The sequence below is a fragment of the Vicia villosa genome, unplaced genomic scaffold (genome assembly GCF_029867415.1).
Source record: "Vicia villosa cultivar HV-30 ecotype Madison, WI unplaced genomic scaffold, Vvil1.0 ctg.003672F_1_1, whole genome shotgun sequence".
Classification (NCBI taxonomy): Eukaryota; Viridiplantae; Streptophyta; class Magnoliopsida; order Fabales; family Fabaceae; genus Vicia; species Vicia villosa.
In genome coordinates, this window is record NW_026706266.1 from 76,560 (window position 1) to 87,343 (window position 10,784).

The window sequence follows — 10,784 nt, forward strand, 5'->3', positions numbered from 1 at the left end:
AAGCCCCGTTTGCAACATTAGCTCTCTGTCTGTGAACTGTCCCTCTCTTCCTCTTTGGTCACTTGGATCTCTCCTACAGTGGAGGTTCTAGTCTGGAAGACAAGAGTCCACCGGGATTCTTGATGGGTTGACACAGAGTGTGTCCTGCTAGGGTGCTGTTTTTAATTTTTGTAGTCATTTCCTCTTGGGATGACTTTTTATGTATTTGCTAGGAATGTTTCTCATCTTGTTAAACATAGGAACCTTTTGTAATATCTTTTGATTAATCAATGAAAAGTTTCTTTGTTTTACATTCCAGTGTTTTTATTTGTCGTTTTATTCATCTGAATCTTTTGATATATTCTTTTTTGATGTTATGACAAAAAGGGGGAGAAGATAAATGATAAATGATTTGATTAATCTATCAGTTGCTGGGTAAAGCTCCCACACATTTACTAACAAGAACTGCAAGTTCTATATGGTTTAAGTGTTTTGCAGGTATAAAGCAGTGAAGAGAATCTTCAAAGCAAACACAGAAGCAAAACCATAAGAAGTGTTATTCTGTAAAAAGAATAAACTCATGGAAACTGAAGCAAGCTGAGTGCTATCAAGCTTCAGAAATCAGAAGCACTGAAAATAGAATTTAATCCATATCTGTCTATTTGCTTTGACAAAATTCTATTTGCTCTGATACATTACTTTAGCCTATATGGCTCTGATACATATAATGTGTTCGAATATACATTTTATGTTCTGACTCGTTCATGCTGACTTTTGTCGTTTAGTTTTTGTTCTGTAACATTTCAGGATGTAGAGATGCTCAGATGATGCTCTGGTACATTCAACAATGTTCTGATACAAATCTAGCATGAAGTGATGTTGGTAGAAATTCAAAGCTCTGAAGCTATCCGAAGGAAGCAGAAATCAGAAGCTGTGAATGTTCTAAAGATCCAGAAAACTCAAGTTCTGAAGCTGTCCTAAATGGAAGCAGAAATCAGAAGCTGTGAATGTTCAGAAGATCAAAGAAATTCAAGTTCTGAAGCTGTCCTAAATGGAAGCAGAAGTCAGAAGCTGTGAATGTTCAGAAGATCAAAGAAATTCAAGTTCTGAAGCTGTCCTAGATGGAAGCAGGAATCAGAAGTTGTGAGTGTTCTAGGGATCTAAGGAAATTCTAGTTCTGAAGCTGTCCAATGGAAGCAGAAGTCAGAAGCTATGAATTCTCTAAAGACAGAAGCTTATATGATCGTCTCTACCGAAATAATCAGGGAAGTCTTTTGTTAAAGTTCTTCGAGTATTTATTTCAGGGGGAGATTATTTATCTCAGGGGGAGATTGTTAATCTCAGGGGGAGACATATTCATATGCTTATGATATAGCTGTGTAATTTGTCTTTTGCCGTCTGTTCTTTCTGATCGCAAATTCATATCATTTATATATGTTTTTGTCATCATCAAAAAGGGGGAGATTGTTAGAACAAGATTTGTTCTGATCAATTATCTTAGTTTTGATGATAACAATAATATGAATTTTGCTTAAGATAATATGGTACTCTAATCCAATGCAATTTCCTTTTCAGGAAATATATAAAGAGTACGCATAATTCAGCGCTCAGAAGCTTTGTCTCAAATGGTTCAGCATGCAACATCAGAACATGGTCTGGCAAGACATCAGAAGATGGTCGAAGCAGAATCAGAACATGGGTCTATGGAAGCATCAGAAGAACAAGAGAACAGAAGCACTGAAGTTCTGATGGTATCACGCTCAGAAGCACTTCAAGGTCAGAAGATCAGAAGATGCTATGCACCAAGCTGTTTGACTCTGATGATATTCAAACGTTGTATTCACAAACATCAGATCAGAAGAAAGTACAAGTGGCAAGCTACGCTGACTGACAAAAGGAACGTTAAAAGCTACTAAAGGCTACGTCAGTAGACACAGCGTGAACAAGGCTCGAGGTAGTTGACAAAAGCGTATAACATTAAATGCGATGCTGTACGGAACACGCAAAGCATTAAATGCACTCAACGGTCATCTTCTCCAACGCCTATAAATATGAAGTTCTGATGAGAAGCAAGGTTAACGATTCTGCACCAAAACAACTCATATTAAACTTGCTGAAACGCTGTTCAAATTCAAAGCTCAGAATCTTCATCTTCATCAAAGCTCACTACATTGCTGTTGTAATATATTAGTGAGATTAAGCTTAAACGTTAAGAGAAATATCACAGTTTGTGATTATCGCTTTTAAGAAGCATTTGTAATACTCTTAGAATTGATTACATTAAGTTGTAAGGAACTAGAGTGATCGTGTGGATCAGAATACTCTAGGAAGTCTTAGAGGTTATCTAAGCAGGTTGTAACTAGAGTGATCGTGTGGATCAGTATACTCTAGAAAAGTCTTAGAGGGTATCTAAGCAGTTGTTCCTGGAGTGATCAGTGTGTGATCAGAAGACTCTGGAAGACTTAGTTGCTGACTAAGTGGAGAACCATTGTAATCCGTGCGATTAGTGGATTAAATCCTCAGTTGAGGTAAATCATCTCTGCGGGGGTGGACTGGAGTAGTTTAGTTAACAACGAACCAGGATAAAAATAACTGTGCAATTTATTTTTATCTGTCAAGTTTTTAAAGCTACACTTATTCAAACCCCCCCCTTTCTAAGTGTTTTTCTATCCTTCAATATCAATATCGATAATAGTGATTAAGAACGATAATTATGAAAACCCAATCCCAATTCCATCTCTGCAAATTGCAATTGAATCAATATAGTAACCTAGGGCAAAAGTTAAATCCTTTCTTTCGATCAAAGATTCAACGATAATTTAAGAATAAAAACAAGGTTTCTTATTGATAATGAATTCAAATAATTGTTCACAGGAATTAATCAATGGTAATGTATAATCATAGGTTAACTACTACCTTAGACTCAACAAGAGGGATTTAGCTCTCCATAGACATGAAGAACACACAAGAATTAATAGAAGGATTCATCTTCATCAATGGAATGTCTTCGATTGGTAAAGAATTGGCCTTCAATTGTTATTCTTGGCTGCAATCTCAGAATGCTCTCCTAATTTCGCTCTTCACAAAGTTCTCTAACCACCCTTTTTCTCTTGGAAGCTAGGGCTTTTAAACAGAATTTTTGGGCTTTTAACGCCGAGGCCGCGGCGTGGCAACGGGCTGGCGCGGCGCGCCCCTCAAACAGAGATGTTTTCGCGGCGCAAGGAAGAACTCTCGCGGCGCGACCTTTGCAAAAACCAACTTTTTCCTTTGCCTTTGAGACTTCAAGCTCTCTATCCTCCTCATGTTCTTCTTAAGTTCCAATTCAGCTCAAAACCTGCAACAATAACACCCACAAGTGATTCGATTTGCTTTATACATGAACTAAACTTATTCAGTTCAATTCTTCATAAAAACCTATGGATTCATCACATTTTGCATTGGTTTGGAGACTAAATCACTTATATTAACACATGAATTTACCATTAATTTACTCCTAACAAACTCTCCCCAACTTAGAGTTTTGTTTGTCCCTAAACAAAATTACTTACCTCCAGCAAAGTTTACCGACAATCAAGCAACACGTTTTTCAAAAAGTTTTTCTCAAGTGGTTCAATCTAGCAACTAAGTCAGATACTCCTCTTCTACCTGCAAACTCAGAATATACACAAGAAACAAACTTTGAAAGCAAATTACCTCCAGAAGTTCACAACACTACACAATTATAATTGAATCAGCACTAATCACTCTCATCAAAAAGTATGATGAATAAAAGAGGGGTTAAACACTCATCCACACAATTAAATCAACAAAGATCCATATCATACGTTCACCAAATTGCTCGCATCAAGTCTTGTGGAATTTGAGAATCAGAAGGTCTTTCTATGGTTGTAATGTGGTTTAGATTCAAAGAAAAGAAGATAATCAAGGGTTGTTCCTAATACAGGGAAGCATCCAATTCATAACTTATTTCTTTTTCTCTAAAACTCCACTTCCTTTACCTGTCCATCTTTTTTTTTTCATTCATTCGTAGCTTGATTCTTCTTTTTCACTTTTTTTTTTCAACAATCTTTATATTCAAACGTTGTTACTTCTCTTTTTTTTTTCAAGCTACGACTTCTTTTATCTTTCACCGATTACCATAAGTACTTACTCTTCTTTTTAAATGTGACTCTCCCCAACTTGGAGATCAACCTGTATTCAGATTATATGAATGCTCCCCTACTTTCTAAAAAGGTCAAAGAGAAAACACATCACCAAATTTTATGGTTGATGGTCCAAAACAAAACTTTTTATTGAGATCAAAACTCACCAGGTATTTTCCTTGGTGCATATTATGATGCTTATCTTGACCTCAGGCTCAAAGAATGGTTAGCAACGGATCGCACTCTCACAGAAGCAAATAAGTTTTTTCATTGGAATAGGCTAAAAGAACTCTCAGATTCAAACAAGTGCCTAAATCACTTTCACAGATTTCCACAAACGATGCAACAAACGGTTTAGCATGATACAAACACGTCAAAACAATTGATGGTCTCCTGCATATAGTAAACAATGGAAAGCTTTCCTCACAATGGTTAAGGCTAAGCTGATCCAATAAACAATGTACCATAAAGAACTTCTGACAGTATTTACTAACACCTTAAGTTTCATTGCACACATTAAGAGTTTGAGTTCAAAAATTCATACCTGCTTTGTTACTTATTGAAAAAGAAAGTGAAACTGAAAAATTTTGAACATTCACTTCCTACCACTTTTCATACATGTTGCTTCCTTGTTGATACTTCGCTTGAGATTCCCGCTTTGTTATGGGACTACTTACTCTAACTGGGAGTACATAATTAAATAAAAAAAACAGAAAATTTGAACAATTCAAAAATAAATAGCTCCACCCCCCAAACTTGAACTAAACATTGACCTCAATGTTTCGTAACAAGTCCGAGAGGGTGACTTACAGAGAGTAACGCAATATCAATTGCTGCCTCCTAGCTTTCACCAGACGGGTTCCCTGATTATTTCCTGAAATAAAATCAACAAAATAAGACAAAACATTAAAAGTGTGGGTTACCTCCCACAAAGTGCTTCGTTTAACGTCGCATGGCTCGACGGTCCATTACCCCTTTTTTTGCTTTATGGAGGGTGTTTCCCTTTCCAAAACTCGTTACTCTGCACTTTCATAACCACAAACTCATGAAGATGAAAAGCATGGATAGCTTTTCTCTTCACTTTACCTCCCCCATTCTTATCACTTTCCTTAGCCTTCTTAGGACTTTTGACAGCTTCATAATTTGGTTCCATTGGAGAAGATATGTTAGAAATTTTTTCTTGGAAATTTTTGAGATTTTTGTCTTCTTGTTCACCTTCCGGCGTACCAGTTGAAGTTTTCTCATTCACACCTGCCCTATGTTTCTTGACTCCCAACATCTTCAAGGTTACTTCTTCATCAAATGATTTTAGCGTTAGCGTCCCTTTTTCAATGTCAAAATTACAGCGTCCTGTCGACAAAAAGGGTCTCCCAAGAAGGATCGGAGTTTCTTCATCTTCCGGAATGTCCATGATGTGGAAGTCAACAGGGAAAACAAACTTATCAACTTCTACTAGTACATCTTCCGCTACCCCATACGATTTCTTAATAGTGTGATCGGCGAACCGTAATTGCGACTTACTTTCACTGATCTTGTCTAATTCAAGCCTTTTGAAAATGGATAAAGGCATTAAACTCACACTAGAGCCAGAATCGAGAAGTACCTTTTTAAATGATATATTCTTGATAGTGCATGGTATCGCCACCGCCCCAGGGTCTTTTCTCTTAATTGGGATCTTTCTTGCTGCAGCGACTATACTACACTTCTCGATTGCAATTTTTGGTTCTCCTTCTAGTGATCTTTTTTTCGCCGACACCTCTTTCATAAATTTCTTATACACAGGCACGTGCTCCAGTGCTTCAAAGAAAGGTAGATTCACTTCTAACTTTTTGAACAAGGCCGTAAACTTCCGAAAGTCTTTCTCTTTTGAATCCTTCTTTGTCACTCGCAAAGAGGGAGGTGGTTTAATCACCTGTTCAACATCTTTCTTATTTTTTTCTTCAACTGGTTTCATTGGTGGTATTACAACTTCTGGCTCTTTTGAGTTCTCTCTTATTTCCAGATCTACCTCCATCACCATAGGGTCACCTATTTCCTCTTTCTCTTTTTCCGATTCTAAACCCTTTTGACTCCTTGTTGTAACAGCATTAATTTTCTCTTGGCCTTGCGGGCTTTTCACAGTTGAGTTTTGACAGGCTCCTTGTGCCTGTAGAGTGAGCTGATGTGTTATTTGACCCACTTGAGTCTGCAGATTTTTAATTGCAGCTTCCTGGTTCTTCTGATTTATCACTGATGTTTGAATGAACTGATTCACGGTCTCCTCCAACTTGGATTGTCCTCCTTGCTGTTGTTGCGGTGGTTGAGTATATGGTTGGAAGGCTTGTTGTTGATACCCTTGATTCGGTGGCCTTTGTTGGTACCCTTGATTGTTATATCTTGGCGGATAGCCTTGTTGGTATGGCTGATTTTGATATTGATTCGGCCTTTGTCCTTGGTTATTATTCATGTAATTCACTTCTTCTTCTTGCACTGGTGGGCAGAATCCTGTTTGATGATCTCCCTTGCACAATTCGCACTTAGCAACTTGATATGAATTAGATACCCCGTTCAGCTCCTTGATTTGTTGTGGTAATTTAGACATTTGTTGTGTCAAAAGTTCCACTTGTGAAGTTAACAATTTGTTCTGAGCAAGTAGAGCATCACTGTTGTTCAACTCTAACATTCCGGGTTTCTTCTCTCTTACTGTTCGATCATGATTGCCTTGACGATCATTTAGAGCCATTCGCTCTATTATCTGAGTAGCTTCTTCAGGTGTTTTGGACATGAGAGAACCACCAGCTGTGGCGTCCAAAAGTGTCTTGTTTGTAGCTGTGAGACCGTTACGGAACATATGGATTTGATCAACGTCTGAAAAACCGTGTCCTTTGCACTTTCTCAACATAGCTTTATACCTTTCCCATGCTTCATTCAAAGATTCATTACTACCTTGAGAGAATACTGCTATTGCTGTTTTTGCTTCAAAGAATCGGTTTTGAGAGTAAAACCTTTCTAGAAATTTTTCTTCCAATGTGTTCCAATTAGTCATCACTGCTTCGGGTTGATCCAGGTACCAATCTTTTGCCTTAGATAACAAAGAATGTGGGAACAACCTCTTAAATAATGCTTCCTCATCAGCTTGAGCGACACCCGTAGTACCTGCTAACTCATAGAATCGAGTAAGATGCGTGTACGGGTCTTCATGGTCCAATCCGCCGAAAGGACTTGCACAAATCAATTGTATGATACCGGTCTTCAGTTCTGTCGGTCGCCCGTTGGCGGCAGTTCTAGCGAACTGAGGATTGAGTCTTGGACTATTAGCACATGGACCATTAGCTGCCATGTTGCCAACAGTAGGTTGTATAATAACTTCCGGTTCTTCCTCCGTGAATAGTTCGTGAAAGAAGAATCCTTCTTGCGACTCGTCAATAGTTTCAAGTTGTTGTGACGATGTCGCGGTTGCGTTGTCTCTTGTTCTTGCTATGTTTGCTCTTCTTCGTGCTTTGCTCTTTAGCCTCCTAGCGGTCCTTTCGATCTCGGGATCAAAAAGAAGTTGGTCACTGGGAACTTTGCTGCGCATACACGAATTTCTGCACAAACTAACAAACACGTGAAACAACCAAATCGAGAAAATAAAAATTAAAACTCAAAATAAGAACTATTGCAATGCGTGCAATATTGACACCAATCCCCGACAACGGCGCCAATTTGTTGAAAGTATTTGTGGGTAAATATTTTCTGTAATATATCGTATCCACAGGGATTGGTTAATATCACTGCCGTTCTATAGTTGTTTATTTTGAGTTAGGAAATTTGGTTTGGTTTGTTTTATACTTCTAATAATATCAGAAGCAAATAATAAAATAAAAGTAAGTAAAGGACTTTGTGTTAACAAATAAAGAAAGATGTTGAGCCTTTAGGGTTCATCAACCTAATCCTATACAATTATCAATTAATTCCCAATAGAACAATCCTTTGAATCACTATCTTCACTTATCCTCAAATAAGATTCCATGTCTGCAAATCAAATTAGATAAACTTTTACCGGTATGAGATTCGATCTCTCCAAATATCAATATCGATAATAGTGATTAAGAACGATAATTATGAAAACCCAATCCCAATTCCATCTCTGCAAATTGCAATTGAATCAATATAGTAACCTAGGGCAAAAGTTAAATCCTTTCTTTCGATCAAAGATTCAACGATAATTTAAGAATAAAAACAAGGTTTCTTATTGATAATGAATTCAAATAATTGTTCACAGGAATTAATCAATGGTAATGTATAATCATAGGTTAACTACTACCTTAGACTCAACAAGAGGGATTTAGCTCTCCATAGACATGAAGAACACACAAGAATTAATAGAAGGATTCATCTTCATCAATGGAATGTCTTCGATTGGTAAAGAATTGGCCTTCAATTGTTATTCTTGGCTGCAATCTCAGAATGCTCTCCTAATTTCGCTCTTCACAAAGTTCTCTAACCACCCTTTTTCTCTTGGAAGCTAGGGCTTTTAAACAGAATTTTTGGGCTTTTAACGCCGAGGCCGCGGCGCGGCAACGGGCTGGCGCGGCGCGCCCCTCAAACAGAGATGTTTTCGCGGCGCAAGGAAGAACTCTCGCGGCGCGACCTTTGCAAAAACCAACTTTTTCCTTTGCCTTTGAGACTTCAAGCTCTCTATCCTCCTCATGTTCTTCTTAAGTTCCAATTCAGCTCAAAACCTGCAACAATAACACCCACAAGTGATTCGATTTGCTTTATACATGAACTAAACTTATTCAGTTCAATTCTTCATAAAAACCTATGGATTCATCACATTTTGCATTGGTTTGGAGACTAAATCACTTCTATTAACACATGAATTTACCATTAATTTACTCCTAACATTCACTTGTCCTCTAGTGAAACCATTGTCCAGAAGGAAAGAACTTAATCTTTCATACCAAGCTCTGGGAGCTTGCTTCAATCCATACAATGATTTCTTAAGTTTGAAAACATGTTCTGGAGACTTAGAGTCTTCAAAACCAGGAGGTTGGTGGACATAGACTTCCTCATCTATATAACCATTTAAGAAGGCACTCTTAACATCCATCTGATACAGAGTGATGTTATGCTGAGTGGCAAAAGAAATTAATAAGCGAATAGATTCTAACCTGGCCACTGGTGCAAAGGTTTCTGTATAGTCAATCCCTTCTTGCTGACTATATCCCTGAGCCACCAGTCTGGCTTTGTTTCTTACCACTTCTCCCTTCTCACTAAGCTTGTTTCTGAACACCCACTTAGTTCCAATGATGTTAATTCCTTTTGGTCTAGGAACAAAATCCCATACATCATTCCTTGTAAACTGATTTAGTTCTTCTTGCATGGCAATTATCCAGTCTGGATCTTCTAGAGCTTGATCAACAAAAGTTGGCTCGATCAAAGACACAAGACCTAATTGACATTCTGCATTGTTCTTAAGGAATGCTCTTGTTCTGATAGGATCATCCTTCTTTCCAAGGATCACATCTTCTGAATGAGCCGAGGTGAGTCTAGAAGATCTTCTGACTATTGGCTCTTCAGAAATACTGAGATTCTCTAAAGATGCAGCAACTTGATCTTCTGATCCTTTGCTTCTGAGACTTTCAGCTTCTGGAACTTTGCTTCTTGGTTCTACAGCTTCTGATATGTCAATATCTATATCTGCAAAATTCTCAAACTGCTTTGGCTTTTCAAGACCAAGCTTATCATCAAATCTGATATTGATTGATTCTTCTACAACCAATGTTCACAAAGAGCATCATTTGTATTTCAGATTTGGGAGTCCTCTGACCAGATTTAGTTTGTTAATCTGAGAAATCTTTCTCAAACTAGCATGTCCTAATCTTCCGTGCCAGACCCATTGCTCTTCAGAAACAGACATAAGGCAAGTCACCTTCTGCATCTCAAGATCAGAAAGATCAATCTTATAAATGTTGTTCTTTCTCTTGCCTGTAAATAGGATTGAGCCATCCTTCTGACTTACAACCTTGTAAGACTTTTGATTGAAGATTATGTCATAACCATTGTCACTTAATTGACTTATGGACAATAAATTATGCGCTAATCCTTCTACAAGAAGTACATTAGTTATGGAAGGAGAATTACCAATACTTATGGTTCCAGAGCCAATAATTTTGCCCTTCTGATCTCCTCCAAACTTGACTTCTCCACCAGACTTAAGCACCAGGTCTTGGAACATAGACCTTCTTCCCGTCATGTGTCGCGAGCACCCAGAGTCCAGGTACCATGACATTTTGTGCTTTGTCTTCTTTGCTGCTAAGGATATCTGCAACAGAAATTATCTTCTCATTAGGTACCCACAATTTCTTGGGTCCTTTCTTGTTAGTTTTCCTCAAGTTCTGATAGAACTTGGGTTTAGCATTATAAGTAACAGGAGGAACAACATGATATTCTTTAGGTTTGGCAGCATGATATTTTTTAGATTGTGTCACATGCTTCTTGGTGTGTGTAGTGTGAAAACTCTGTGCATGTGAAGTGAGCCTAATATCATGTGAGTGGCCATATTTGAACTGATCATACAGTGGCTTGTATGTGATTTTCAAATCATCAACAGGTTCAAATTTGTGTGAGGTATCACCCTCATAGCCAAAACCAAACCTTTTGTTTCCAGAAACACCATATATCATAGAAGCAAGATAA